Below are 14,699 nucleotides of genomic sequence, written 5' to 3'. Positions count from 1 at the left end.
CTTGAAGTGCCTTATACATATTAATGCATTTTTACCTCACCACAACCCTTATAAGGTTATTTTCATTCTATAGGTGAGGAAACTTAGGTCGGAGAGGTTAAGGAATTTTCCTAACCTCACATAGAGAATAAGTAGTGGAGCTAGGATCAACAATATTAGAGACCACAGTGATATCGATTGCTTAGTTTCTTACCTGGGAAATGGGGGCCTTGTAAGAGAGTAGTTCTAGTGGGGTCCTGTGGCTAGCTGCTAGACTGTGATAAATTGAAGGGTGATTAAAAGTGGAGAAACAGAAATAGTGCTTGTGAATTACTTTTTCAGTTTAGAGTTTTGTACCTTCCATAAAAAAGTCCTGAATATAGTTGGCCTCCCCTCTGCCTTTGCCACATCTGTGCTCCCTTTTCCTCCTCATCTCAGGTTATATTCCATCATTATTTTTCTGGTTCCTCTTCTCCGACCTGGGCCTTGCTCTAGTCCACCAAGCCATAAATCTTCAGCCTGTCTTGGCTTAAGAATTGTGCTGTAGTCCACTATCTCTCTTTTTTTTTTTTTTTTTTTTTTTTAACCCAACAGGTTATAACGTTGATAAGCCAATTAAGTAAATAATTTGATATTAAAAATTTAACTGAACACAGTATTTTTAGGAAAGTTTGTTAAACCTGGGACTGGTGAAGTGAATTAATCTTGATGTTTTAGAACTAGAAGACTCTCTCAGAAATCATTACTACATTTCCTTGGCCCAGCGTTCAGGTCTTAAGACCAGTATTCCTTCTCTAGTCCCATTACTTTTTTTTTTAAGATTTTTTTTTTTTTTTTTTTTTGACAGAGCTCACAAGTAGGCAGAGAGGCAGGCAGAGAGAGAGGAAGGGGGGGCAGGCTTTCTGCCTAGCAGAATGCGGGGCTGGATCCCAGGACCCTGGGATCATGACCTTTGCCTAAGGCAGAGGCTTTAACCCACTGAGCAACCCAGGCACCCTGTCTAGTCCCATTACTTTTAAAAGCAACTTTGAAAGTAATAGTGGCTTCAGAATAGACCTGGCTTCTGTTATCAGCTTATGTTACACCAATCACTTTAAGTGTAAATAAAACAAGAGCCACAATACCCTCTTTGAGGGTATTTATTTGATTTCTATTAACGCAGTGAGAAATGGAACTCTCTCAGTGATATATCAAGTAATACTTATCACCTTTTCTGTACTTAATATTGAGTTGAGGGAGAGTAAAGATTCCAGATAAAATAGGAATTTTCTATAGTTTGGATATTTTGAAGAAAATGTATTTTGAAAAAGATTTAGATTTATTATAGTTGCTTTCAGTCTTCATGTGCCTGAGGAAATTTTACGCTTAACTTTTATAATTTAAATCTGACATCCAGATGCCATGTTTCACGTTACTTTGTCATATAACTAAATGTCTGTAGGGTAGGTAATATTCTAAAAAGCATTATTATTTCTGTGATCAGTCTAAGTTCATTGTTAGTTTCCAGTGAAGAAACTTAATTGCAGTCTCAAAAATAATTTTATTTAGTAAGCACTGTGTATAAAATTGTTGGATTCCATATGTGTAGGGCAAGATGATGTTTGTTGATTGAATTTGGAGCAGATGGTTTTAAAGAACATGAATTTAGAGTAATTGCTCTTATCCGGATGTGATTATCTCTGGATAGTGATGCAGAGCTTGAGGGGGAACATGTTTTAGACTGGAAAGAATGTGTTGGCATTAGGCTTGCCTGAGGCATTTTGACTTTTCTTCATTGTGTCTTGTTTTCCATTCTCAAACTTTTAAGAGCATTGGAAAATAAAATAATTAAAACAAAATGACAAATTTATTGTTTAATTAACTACACCTGTTTTTTGGTCTCAAAGTTGTGTTTTTTAAGAACATAGATGTACTGCTTCTGTTTTTGTGAAAAAGAAATGTCATAGATTGCTTGCCCTAAGCTATATTCGCTGATGGTGTACATGTGTCCAATTGCTCCTTTAGTTAATTGTGTTCTACTGGTTCATAAAAATACATGTATTTTAAAAAATTTAATTTCTTGTCATAGATTCTAGTATGGCCTCATTAGGAATGGTTGATGTCCAGTCATTTAAGCTTAGCATCATAGAATTTTAAAGCTGAAAAAATAATTTGGATAAAGTATATTTTATTTTTTCCATTTAGTAAGTGAGATAACATATGACCTAGAAGCTAAGTTTTATGTAAAGTGACACTCACGCTAGTGGCAGACCTATGACCACAGAGAATTGGTTGCATTAATATGATAGCTCTAGAGATGTTTAAGTTTTGCAACCTCAGATATACATTTAACATTTAATTCATGTAAATTCTGTTTCAACTTGTACATTATTTTCAAAAAGCATTTGTGTAAAATACAGTAAGTAGCTCTATATAGAGTTAGAGTCATGGAACATTAGATTGCGAAAGAATTGGAAGGCCTATGGCAGGAATTTCATGGATCTCTTAAGTTTTTATAGCTTTTGCAAATTTATTATTTTCCACATTTTTTTTTCCATTTCTGACAGTACGGCATGTTGTCTTAAATATCTGCAAACAAATTAATAAAGATGGATTTAGGTTAATTTAAACCACTTTTTTTATATTTCTAGGTGTGAATTATTTTAAGGTCAGAGATTTTGTCTTTTATTGTTCTACAGGGCCTTATAATCTCTAAAGTTATGCTCATTCTTGTCCCTGGGTTTCGTGTATAGTATTCCCTCTGCCTTGAATACTCTGTAGCCTCTGTGACCTCAATTCTTACGTTAACAGTTTAACATCAGCTCATTTTCAGGTCTGCGTATTGAGGTAATGAGGTTGGACCCACATTTTAGTCTCTCTTCATTTGTGAAATAGAAGAATATACTAAATGATTTCTCTGAATGTTGTCTATGTCTGAACTGTTACTAATCCCACAAAACTGGGTTAGATATCCCTGATGTGTTTTTGTACCTCTTTGTTCTTTCCACTCATACTGCTCCACACAGTTTATAATAGTTGTTATTATGTGTCTTCTCTATTAGACTGTTAGACTATGAGAGGCTTATCTGCTTGTTGCTCTTGTGAACTCTTACATGAAAGAGCTCAATATATTTGTTGAATAAATTATGCTTAGGAGGTACTTGGTGAATGAATATTTTGAATGAGCGACTAGATTAATTAAAATTGAAGAAGAGTGCCTGTGAAGGGGTAACTTGTGGTTGATGGATGTATATTTTCTGTGAATATATGATATAATAAGTAAATTCATGATATAATATTTTAATAGTTGCCTTATTTTAATATGAACTGTAACTGAATTGGCAAGTAAGTAATGCAGGTATGGCATAGTGTTAGATGGAAATCAGCTTGGCTGCTTGGGTTTCTCTCTCCTTGTATTCCCCCACACTCACTCTCTGTCTCTATCTGTCTCTCTTTCTCAAATAAATAAATCTTCAAAAAAAATTAGCTTGGTAGGCTACCCCCACACCAAACTGGATTTCGACTAGAATTTTTAAGTCTCTTGATCAATTTGGGGAGAATTAGAAAGTTGACATCTTTGCAGTCCATGAATATGGTAGATCCCCTCACTTATTTTAGGTCTTCAATTTCTCTCAAAGTTTTTTGTGAAGAAGCCTTGCATGATGTTCATTATATTTATTCTTAGGTATGTAGGGTTTTTTGAATATGGTTATAAGTGGCATCTTTTAAAATTTTACCTCATAGGGGCATCTGGGTGGCTCAGTCATTAAGTGTCTGCCTTCAGCTTGGGTCATGATCCCAGGGTCCTGGGATCGAGCCCTGCTTCAGGCTCCCTGCTCGGCAGGAAGCTTTCTTTTCTTCCTCTCCCACTCCCCCTGCTTGTGTTCCCTCTCTTGCTCTGTCTCTCTCTCTCAAATAAATAAATAAAATCTTTAAGAAAAGGAAAAAAAGAAAAATTTACCTCATAGTTCTGTTTTGTTCTTTCACTGTTACCTAGGGAAAGTAAATTTTTGTGTATTGACTTTGTGTCTGCCTGTCTTGCTAAATTCACTTATTAGTCTTAATAGTGTATATGTAGATTCTTTGAGTTTTCTATGTATATAATTCTGTTATAGCTTTACATGTGTTCAGTCTACTGATAATGAGTTTTATTTTATCCCTCTTAATCTCTATGCTTATTATTTATTTATTTATTTATTTTTTAAAGATTTTATTTATTTACTTGAGAGAGAGACAGTGAAAGAGAGCATGAACGAGGAGAAGGTCAGAGAGAGAAGCAGACTCCCCATGGAGCTGGGAGTCCGATGCGGGACTCGATCCTGGGACTCCAGGATCATGACCTGAGCCGAAGGCAGTCGTCCAACCAACTGAGCCACGCAGGTGTCCCACTTATTTATTTTTTAAAAGATCTTATTTATTTATTTGAGAGAGACACAGCAAGAGAGGAAACATAAGCCGGGGGGGTGGGGCGTGGGAGTGGGAGAGGGAGAAGCAGGCTTCCCGCCAAGTAGGGAGTCTGATGCAGGGCTCCATCTAAGCACCCTGGGATCATAGCCTGAGCCGAAGGCAGACGCTTAACGACTAAACTACCCAGGCACCCCTATTTCTTTTTGTGCCTTATTGCACTGGCTAAGATTTTTAATATCATCTTTAGTGTAAGTAATAAATTATTCTTATCTCATTCCTGATCCTAGGGAGAAAGTTTCTAATATTTTGTAGTTAAGAAATATATTCACTCTCTGTTTTTTGTAGCTACTCTAGTAAAGAATTTCCATCTAGTCCTGTTTGGTTTTTGTAACTAACTGTTGATTTTTTTTACCTGTGTCTTTTGAGATAATCATATTGTTATTTTCTAATAACGTGGAGAATGATGTTCATTGATTTTTTTCACATGTGAAAACAACTTCATATTCTTGGAACATAACCATTTTGTCCTGATGTATAATCCTTTATTTATGTTTTTATGGATATTTTGTTTGGGATATTTGCATGTATGTTCACGAGAGAGATTCACTTACAATTTTGTTTACTTGTAATGTACTCTTAAGATTTGAGGAACATGGCTATGCTGGCCTTATGAGTCAACTTGGGAATTGTTCTGGCTTTTATTTTTCTCTGGAAGAGTTTTTATAAGCTTAGTGTTCTAGTCATCCTTAAATACTTCATAATATTTTCCAATGAAGCCATTTGTGTTTGGAATTTTGTCTGTGAGAAAAGTTTTAATTACAGAATAAATTTATTTAATAGCTTTTGGAATGTTCAGTTACGTACTCTTTTGTTTGTAGTTCTGATAAGCTTTTTTCTCCTAGAAATTTCTTCATTTCATGTAAATTTTCAAATTATTTGCTCAAGGTTATTCCAGGTATTCTGTTACTGGCTTTTCAATATCTGTAGGTTCTGTAGTGATGTCTTATTTTTCATTCTTAATATTGATAATGTGTCTTTTCTCACACTGGTGAAACCATGTCCTGATTCATCTGGCCAAATGTTTATATGTTTTATTAGCCTTTTCAGGGAATACAACTTTGGCTTTAATTTATAATTTGTTTTCTATTTCATTAACTTCTTCATTGTTTCCCTCCTGCTATTTTTCTCTTTTGGTATATTTTATTGTTCATTTTATAGGATGAGTATCTCATTGACTGTCAGCCCTTTTTCTTTCCTAATATGTGCATTATGCCTGGCACTGTGTTTTTAGTACAGCTTTAACAGCACATCACAAATTCTCATGTTATATTTTCATTTTTATTCTAGTTTTTAAAAATTATAATGTTTTATTGGATTTTTTTCTTTGACCCATGAATTATTTGGAAATTAATTAATTTCCAAATGTTTAATGTATTTTTTGGTGTCTTTTTGTTACTGATTTTGATATTAATTGTTACTGTGGTCCCAGAACATATACTTTGATTTCTCTACTTAAAATATACAGACAGTTATTTTGTGTCTCAGCATACGTCAGTTTTGGTATATCTTCCAGATACACTTGAGAGCACTGATATTTTATTATTTTAGATTTTTTAAAAAATATATGCCAATTAGGATAAATGGGCTAATTTTGTTTTTATACCTTCTGTAGATATGTATATTTATGTATTTATAAATGTATATGGGAAATATGTTAAAATCTGTAAGTTGAGTTGCTCATTTGTCTATTTTTCTTTTCAGTTCTACTTAATTTTGCTTTTTATGTCATGAGACTTTTGTTACTAGGCATGTATTAATATAGAATTTTATATAGTCTTGGTAGATTGACCCTTTTATTATCCTGAAATGTTTAGTAATACCTCTTGCTTAAAGTCTATTTGATAGTCTATATAGGAGCACTGTTTTATTTTTGTTTATGTTTGCATGGTAGTTTTTTCTCTATTTTTTTTTCAAGATTTTATTTATTTATTTGAGAGACAGAGAGAGAATGAGCATGAGCAGGGGAGAGAGGCAGAGTCCCCACTGAACCTGGAGCCTGATGTAGGGCCTGATTCCAGAACCCTTGGACCATCACCTGAGCTAAAGGCAGCCCGTTAACCAACTGAGCCACCCAGACACTGCCCTTCTCTATTCTTTTACTTTCAATCTTTCCATCTTTGTATTTTTAGAATACATCTTTTATAAATGGCACAAATTTGGGTTTTATTTGTTTATTTTGGGACAGGGTATTTTTTAATCCATCTGTGCTGTCAGTCTTAATTCACATACATAATACATTTAAATTTGGGTGATATCTTAAATACTTAGATTTAATCTGCCTTCTTTCAGTTTGTCCCACCTTTTCTATGTTCCCCCCTCTTTGTTTTCTTGCCTTCTCTTGCAATAGGCAGGTATTTTTATTATTTTATCTCCCTCCTGTTATCTTTTTCATTACACATTTTAACTTGTTTTTCAGTGGTTATCCTACATATCATATTATGTCTCCTTGGCTTATTAGAGATTAATGCAAGAATAGTACAAAAACTTTGGGAATACTTCGATTCTCTTTATTCCCAAACATTGTTGTTTTATACAGTTGTCATTCATTTATATTTGTCTATATATATGGGGTCTCTATGACCATGCCTAAGTTTGATGCTTCACCAGGAGGAGTCACAAAACTTAGCATGTAGTTATATTGACTGCTGTGATTCATTATAATGCAAAGGATACATGGTAGAGTCAACAAAGGGAAAAGGCACATGGGGCAAAGTGTGGAGGAAACCTGGTACAGATTTCTAAGAGTTCTCTCCCAGTGGCGTCATATAGGACATGTTTAATTCCTCCAGCAATGAGTTGAGACAACACGTATGAAATGTTGTCTACATGGATAATTCATTAGAGACCCAGTGCCTCCGGATCCACACAATGAATCAATTTTCCTATTATTCAGTTACCAACTACTAAATATTCTATGCTTTCTTCACTGATTTATGATAGATTATCAGAGGTTTATTGTGTATTAAATTTATATACATATGGATCTGTCTCTGAACCCTGAACCCTGTGTCCTGTTGTGGTCTCTTTGGTTTTATGACTTTTACATGCTATTTTTAATAGTACTAATTACAATATATCTTACTATATGGTAAGATAAATCCTATCTATTTACTTGCATTATTGTTGACTTAGCTATGTATAGATCTTTATTCCTCAATACTATTTTTAGAGAAAGTTTATTCTGATTTACCAAAAATATACAATTGGTATTTTGATTGGAATTACATTGAACATAAATAGTGTTTTGAATGTAACAGACATTTTTATAGTATTGTCTTCCCATTCAAGAACCTGGAATTTCACTCTTGATTCATATTTTTCTCTTTATTAAAATGTCTTCATAGAGGTCTTAAATGTTTTTGATTAGGTTAATTCCTAGCTAATTTATCAATTTTGTGATTATAGCAAATGGTGTCTTTTTTTTTTTAAAGATTTTATTTATTTATTTATTTGACAGACAGAGATCACAAGTAGGCAGAGAGGCAGGCAGAGAGAGAGGAGGAAGCAGGCTCCCTGCTGAGCAGAGAGCCCATTTCGGGGCTTGATCCCAGGACCCTGGGATCATGACCTGAGCCGAAGGTGGAGGCTTTAACCCACTGAGCCACCCAGGCCCCCCGTCTTTTTTTTTTTTTAATTGTATTTTAAATTTGCTCTTCTTGGTGTAGAGAAGATTTATATTAATAATTTTTTTGTCGGTCTTAAGCCTTGTTTAACTCTTATTAATTCTACTAGTTTTCTTCTGATCTTTTTGGCTTTTCTGGGTGGGTGATTGTCATGTGCAAATAATGGAAGTTTAGTCTCTTTCTATCCTTTTACCTTTTTCTCACTTTTATTTTTTTATATTCTTAGTAGCCAGGACCTCCAGGATTAGATTATCCATTCATAGTAATAGTGGCATCTTTGTTTTTTTGCCAATTTAGAGAGTGCATATAGTCTTTTCATTAAGTGTAATGTTTGTTAAAAATTTCTGGAATAGGGATTTTTTAATACACTATTAGATTTAGTTAACTAATATTTTATTTGGAACTTTTCCCCATACCCATAAGTGAAAAACATTTTTTTCTTGTTCAGATTTGGATTTGGGGAGTCAAGTTACATTATCCTCCTAAAATGTTTGAGTGATTTTGCTCTTATTTACTAAAAACTTCAGTCAATATGTATAAATCAGGAAAGAGAAAAAGGATAATTCTAAAAAAATCTCCTGGGATTGTTATTCCTGTCATGATCGAGTTAGGAGATAGAACCTATACCTGTTACTTTTACAGAGAAAAATTCATTTAAAGAATTGATAACCAATTATAAAATTGTGAACTAGGTAATTGAAAGGAAGGTAGCAACTACAGGAAGGAGTATCACTGCTGAGGCTGAGAATACAAAGGGAAAAAGGTCAAAATTATTAAAACCTAGGAGATGGGCTGTAACTCAGACTTTTGAGGAACAGCAACCTGATACTCTGAAGGCTAACTCAGTCTTCTGAGAAGGTAGCACTGCTAGGTTTGTGCTGGTATTGGTAGAATGATGGTCACAGGAATAGCAAACGGATAGGAAGTCTATGGGACATCAAGTCCCTTTCTTCCTTTTCAGCTTTGCTGTCTTCCTCTAGAGATTTGCTCTATCATTGGCAAAGTCTACCATGGAACAAAAAAGTAGTTTGCAGTGTCAGCCCTGGAGCTAGGTATAGAAGCATGATTTTCAAGCTAAGTGTCAGTAATTTAATAAGTAGTACAATTGAAAACTAAATCAGATAATACTTAAATAATCTCTCTGAGCTATAAAAGACATCATATGGTAAATTAGATATTAAGAATAGAATAGTAAAATTATGTTTTAAATATTCTCTAAGATGAAATCATAACAAATTTATTAAGAAGAAGGGTTAAAAATAATTGCACTCAGCTTGAGTATTTGGAAGAAATTAATAGAATAAACCCAAGAGGAGGGAAACTAAAAATATAAGGTTAGATTTAATGGAATAGAGAACAGAACAACAAAGATAAAAAAAAAAATTCATTCTTTGGAAAGACTTTTAAGATTATAAAGTCAGAAGAAGGTCTGTCTATTCAAGAGACAGGAGCATACTGTTGATATTTTTGGTGAAAAAAAAAAAGAAGATACAAATGAAAGGACACCTGGGTGGCCAAGTGGCTGCCTTCAGCTCAGGTCATGATCCCAGGGTCCTGAGATTGAGTACCACATTGGGTTCCTTGCTTAGTGGGGAGCCCACTTCTCTCTCTGCTTGCCGCTCCCCCTGCTTGTGCTCTCTTTTTCTCTCTCTCTGACAGATAAATAAATAAAATCTTTTTAAAAAATATTTTTAAAAAGATACAGATAAAATACAGAGATCAGAGGTAACTACAGACAAAATAAAGATTTAAGAAACAAACAGATGTTCTTCCTAGATGTTAAAAACCCTCTGTGCAGTAGAATAATATCTATTTCACTGACTTTTCCTATTAATTTCCTGACAGCCTCATGATTGACTTTACTTTGATTCACTATGCTCTGTTCATGTAAATACATGCATTAACATTTCCAGTATAATTACTAAAATAATAGAAAAAGAGCATATACCTTCAAAGCTAGTAGAAGGCAAAATGGAATGTAAAAAGAACAAAACAAAAAAAATCAGTGTGAAAAAACCCAAGAAAAGAAGGTAGGGATTAAACTACAGTCATGTTAATGTTAGACCAAGTGACTTTAAGGCAAAAAACATCCCTGCTGATAAAGATGAGTACTGCATATTCTTTCCGTTCGTTGGGAAGGCATAACTATTTTAAAGGTCGCTGTGAAATCTATAAAGCAAACTTTCTGTATCTACAAGGAAAAATGAACAGAACAGAAATGAACAGAACAGAATTTTAGTGAGATAATTTTTTTTTTTAAAGATTTTATTTATTTATTCGACAGATAGAGATCACAAGTAGGCAGACAGGCAGGCAGAGAGAGAGGAGGAAGCAGGCTCCCCGCTGAAGAGAGAGCCCGATGCGGGGGCTTGATCCCAGAAACCTGAGATCATGACCTGAGCTGAAGGCAGAGGCTTAACCCACTGAGCCACCCAGGTGCCCCTAGTGAGAGAATTTTAATGCATCTTTGTCAGTGGTGTTGAGGATAGAGAAGATTTGAATGACAAAATAAAAAAACTTGACCTAATGGATATATGTTTAGAATGCTGGAACCAGCAACGTATATGTTGAAGCATACAAAGAACATTTATGAATTCATTTAATTCAACATTTATGAATGTATTCATTTAATACACCTTATTCTCTGACCAAAATGCATTTAAGTTAAAAATTAATAAGTTAGAAAATTTCATAGTTTGGAAATTAGAAAACTCTAAATAACTCATTGGTTGAATTATAATATGCAAATGAAAAGCTGTTTAGTATTAAACAATGCAGATATATCAAAATTTATGGATATATAGCTAAAGCAATGCTTATAGGGGAACTTATAACCTGAAATTCTTAAATTAAAAATGAGGAAAGGTTGAAAAATAATGAGCCAGGCATTGTCATTAAAAAATAATAGGCCCTAGAAAACAGAAATATTTAATACAGATTGGGCAGAAATGAACAGAAAAGGGAGATAATTACAAGAAAGAAGTAGAGTGTTTTGTGTACTCTTTCATACTAACTGCATGCTCCCTTCCTTGCTACCTCTACATGGTCCTAGTGGGCTCCGGGGTTATCTCAGCCTCTGCTCAGCATCTCTTGTTGATCCTATTACTTCATTAGAAGCTAATCTTGAGCATATTCTTTACTTCTATTTAAAGGCTAGTTTTTGGTTTTATTGGGGAAGGAAGGCAAAACCTTGCCAGCCTTTCTCTGGGTCGCAGTTGGCTTGCAGTCCTTTCAAGGCACTACCGCTCTTGTATTTGTTTCTTCTTACATTATTGCTGGTTCTTTTAGGGTGCTGTTTTTTGTTTTGTTTTGTTTTGTTTTTTTTTTGGTCTGTATACTTTGTTTCTTATTATAGTGCTTGTTAGAAGGCATTCTTAGATATCTAGTGATCTTTGGGTGTTTTCTCATATTTGAAAGTGGAGCTCCTAAAAGTTGATTAAGTACTCTGAGCTTGTGGTCTTTCATGTAGTGAGTGCTGCATGGGCCCTTTCCTTGGGTGAAGGAACTTGTTGGTATTCTTAGTCGGGCTGATACCTTTCTGTGAGAAGGATCTTAGCTTCCTATGTGGCAGGTGTATCTTGATAGTAAACTCTGGGAGCAGCAGGGAAGAGCAGAGTGGAGGAGGTGGGGAGTCTTACTAATTTCTCTATTCGGTATGATTCCCTTGTCTATAGCTGTGCTTTGTGTCCCCTCAATTCAGAAATGGTTTGTGTTACTTACTAAGAGAAGACATCTTTAGAGATAGGATACAGGAAACGTCATCTGACTCCATGCAATTAGGGAGGGAATCTTGAGGAGCTAACTTCTTCCTAACAGACTTCTCTCTGAAATTTCCACTTTTTATTTCTAACCCGATTTTTCTATTTTTTTTTTTTTTCCAGAAGTGATTTGTGCTATCCAACTTTGAGCTCTTTTGATTATATGTGGGTAAGGTGAATAGGAGGGGCATCTATTGGCATAAATCTGGTTCCTCTCAGATTTTCTCACTGTATGCTAGTGTGTCAGCTTTCCTGGGTCAGTTATATGCAGTTACTACTTGTTCATTTGCTGTTCAGTTTCCAAAATTTTTGTTATTTTATTGTATCTTTCCTATATGCTGTTCCAGGTTTGTTTCTTTAAAAAATCCCCTTATACTCACAGTAGTGGGGGCTTGGGAGGGAGCAAAAGAAAGTGTTTGGATTTAATCTTCTGTCTTTACTAGCTTGAATGACTTTACTTCATACCTTTATTTTTCAACTCTTGATTCATATGCTCTGTAGTGGCTCACTTTCATCTTTTAATTTTAAATTTATTTGAGAAATAGTAGGTAAATATATGTTATCTATCGTTTGGATATGTTCATCACAGAATCAGTCTTTCTATTTTACTATTTCTTAACTTTTAAAAAATCCTGTCTTTATTTTTTCTCCTTTTCTGTCTTTGGAAATTACTTCTCTTTTTCTTGCTATCTTCATAGATGTGGAAATTTTTGTCTAGCTCTAAATTCTGTAGTTTGCATTTGAAATCACAGATGTTTTGCAAGTTTATAAATATATTCTTATTGTAAATGCTTTAGCTATATATTGTATTTTTTCCAGACCCCTTCCTCACATGAAAATAAGTGATCTTTCTTGTCAAGCTTTATGATTACATGTCACAAATGTGGCAGGGAAATTATTTGACTGCTTCCTTTGTTTCAGTTTTTAGTATCTCGGTTCTGGTAAGAGTGAGGTATCTGGTTTAAATTAAAAATGTTGACCAGTATTGCTTGAGAGCCATTTGAAACATGAAGAAGAGTCAGATTCTTTTGATTACTTTGATTTATGTAAGATTTATAGGAATTTCTTAAGTTCTTTTGGGCCACCAACGTGCTCCTTAATATAACACAGCACTTTAGTTACTGCAGTTTTATCCGTTTAGGCTTCTTTTTTATGCTACTGTACCATTTAACTAAAAGGTATATTGGGCAATGAAACAACCTAATTTAATATTAACTTTTATTTTTGTGTCAAGAGTTGTGAAGGGTCTGAGGTTTTACACTCTGCTTGCAAGCTAGTAAGTTTTCCAAGTGCTTGCAGAAGATACAATATTCCTGGGTCGTGGGGTGCCTGGCATGCTCAGTCAGTGGAGCATGTGATTCTTGATCATGGGATTGTGAGTTCAGGCCCCATGTTGGGCATAGGACCTTTAAAAAAGAAAAAAATAAATAAAAATCCTGGGTCATAGTCAAAGGCCAGAATACTATAGCAACAGAAGTAGCCAGAGCAGCAGCATTTGAACCAGTTCCTTGAGCCTCACTTTTCACAGAGTGACATGAAGAAGGCTGGGTGTCTTCTGTTTCAAGACAAGACATTATAGGAGGAGAATCTTGAATTCAGGGAACCCGAATCTTTTGTATCAGACAGTAAGCATGTCTGCTGTTTGCTTTGCGGGGAGACAGTCTATCTTCATGTGTACAAACATCCTTGAAAATATATCTGGAACAGAGACAGTGCTTTTGCTCAAAAGATAAGCAGAAATGCTAGAGTGATGTAAAGAATTATCTTTCAGCATATTGGAAGGCAGAAAAACCCACTGGGTGTTTGTAAGGTGACCTAAGACATTATCTATAGAAAATAATGATTTTTTTTTTTAATGTGTATCTTCAGTTTCTTCTTATGTAGCCATTTTTGCAGGTTAGCTTACTATCTCCGAGTCCTCCGTGAATATTAGATTCACACTGATAGTTTCCTGGGAAAGATTGCTGTAGATTGATTTTCTGACTACCGTTGAGGTATTCATTTTTTTCTTACTAGTCAAACATACCTAACCTTTTGTTTTGGGAGTTTGTCTGCCCTCTTTGCACCAATGCTTCTGTTTCCCTATAAAAGTTCAAATATATGAAAGTAAGTAAAATGATAGTTATAGTATCTTTTTATCTTTGTAAAAAAATTCATGGAGGCATAGCATCCATCTTTTAGACAAAAGATCTTTAACATGATGGAGCTAGCTGGTGTCCCAGGACAAGTTCGGGTATTCAGACTGAATATCTAAGGGGTGTCTGAGACCGGAATTCTAAGTGGACCTTCATCATTCACTGGAACACAAAAGTCTCACTTTATTGAAGACTCTCAGGCAAAGAGCACTTAGATAGGGACTCTGCTGCCTAGAGGTCTTTGTCACAGGTCAAAGGGCTCTAAATCTGGCAACTTAGCTATGAAGGAAGGGGAATTAGGATGTTTAGTTCTGTTAGTGTTTAAACTGCAAGCAAATAGCAAAAATAACGAATTTACATCTGTCACTTTCAGGTCAGCATCAGCACTTTCCAGGTCAGATATCTTTTAAGCTATTCTTGATTTCTCTACATTTGACATGGTTGAACATCTTTTTGGCTCCTGCAGTATTTTACTATTCTGATTCTACTCCTGCATCTCTTTGTATTCTGTCTTTTTAAAAAACCATCATTTCTTATGCTTTTCAAATGATGGACTTTCTTAAGATTGAGCCTTTAGCTCTCATTTTTTCATCACTGGTCTCTTTCTAAGCTCTTTTTATAGGTCTCTCCTGTTCCTGTAATATCAGATCTCATGTGTATGCACACAACTCTAAAGTCTGATTCTTTCTTGAGTTCCAAAACCACATTTCCAGCTGCCAACTGAATATTTCCTTTAAGATATTCTGCCAATACCTTAC

At 34.7% G+C, this 14,699-nt stretch overlaps 1 protein-coding gene across 6 annotated transcripts in view; it reads left to right on the top strand.

Annotated features, from left to right (window-relative positions):
• The window catches only part of AFG2A (AFG2 AAA ATPase homolog A), a 333,130-nt gene that overhangs the window by 29,282 nt on the left and 289,149 nt on the right, over positions 1-14,699 (top strand). The gene's annotated exons all lie outside the window — the stretch shown is intronic.

The sequence above is a fragment of the Mustela lutreola genome, chromosome 1 (genome assembly GCF_030435805.1).
Source record: "Mustela lutreola isolate mMusLut2 chromosome 1, mMusLut2.pri, whole genome shotgun sequence".
In the NCBI taxonomy this organism is placed as follows: Eukaryota; Metazoa; Chordata; class Mammalia; order Carnivora; family Mustelidae; genus Mustela; species Mustela lutreola.
Note: the sequence above shows the minus strand (reverse complement) of the source record. Positions and strands in the feature narration are given on the sequence as shown.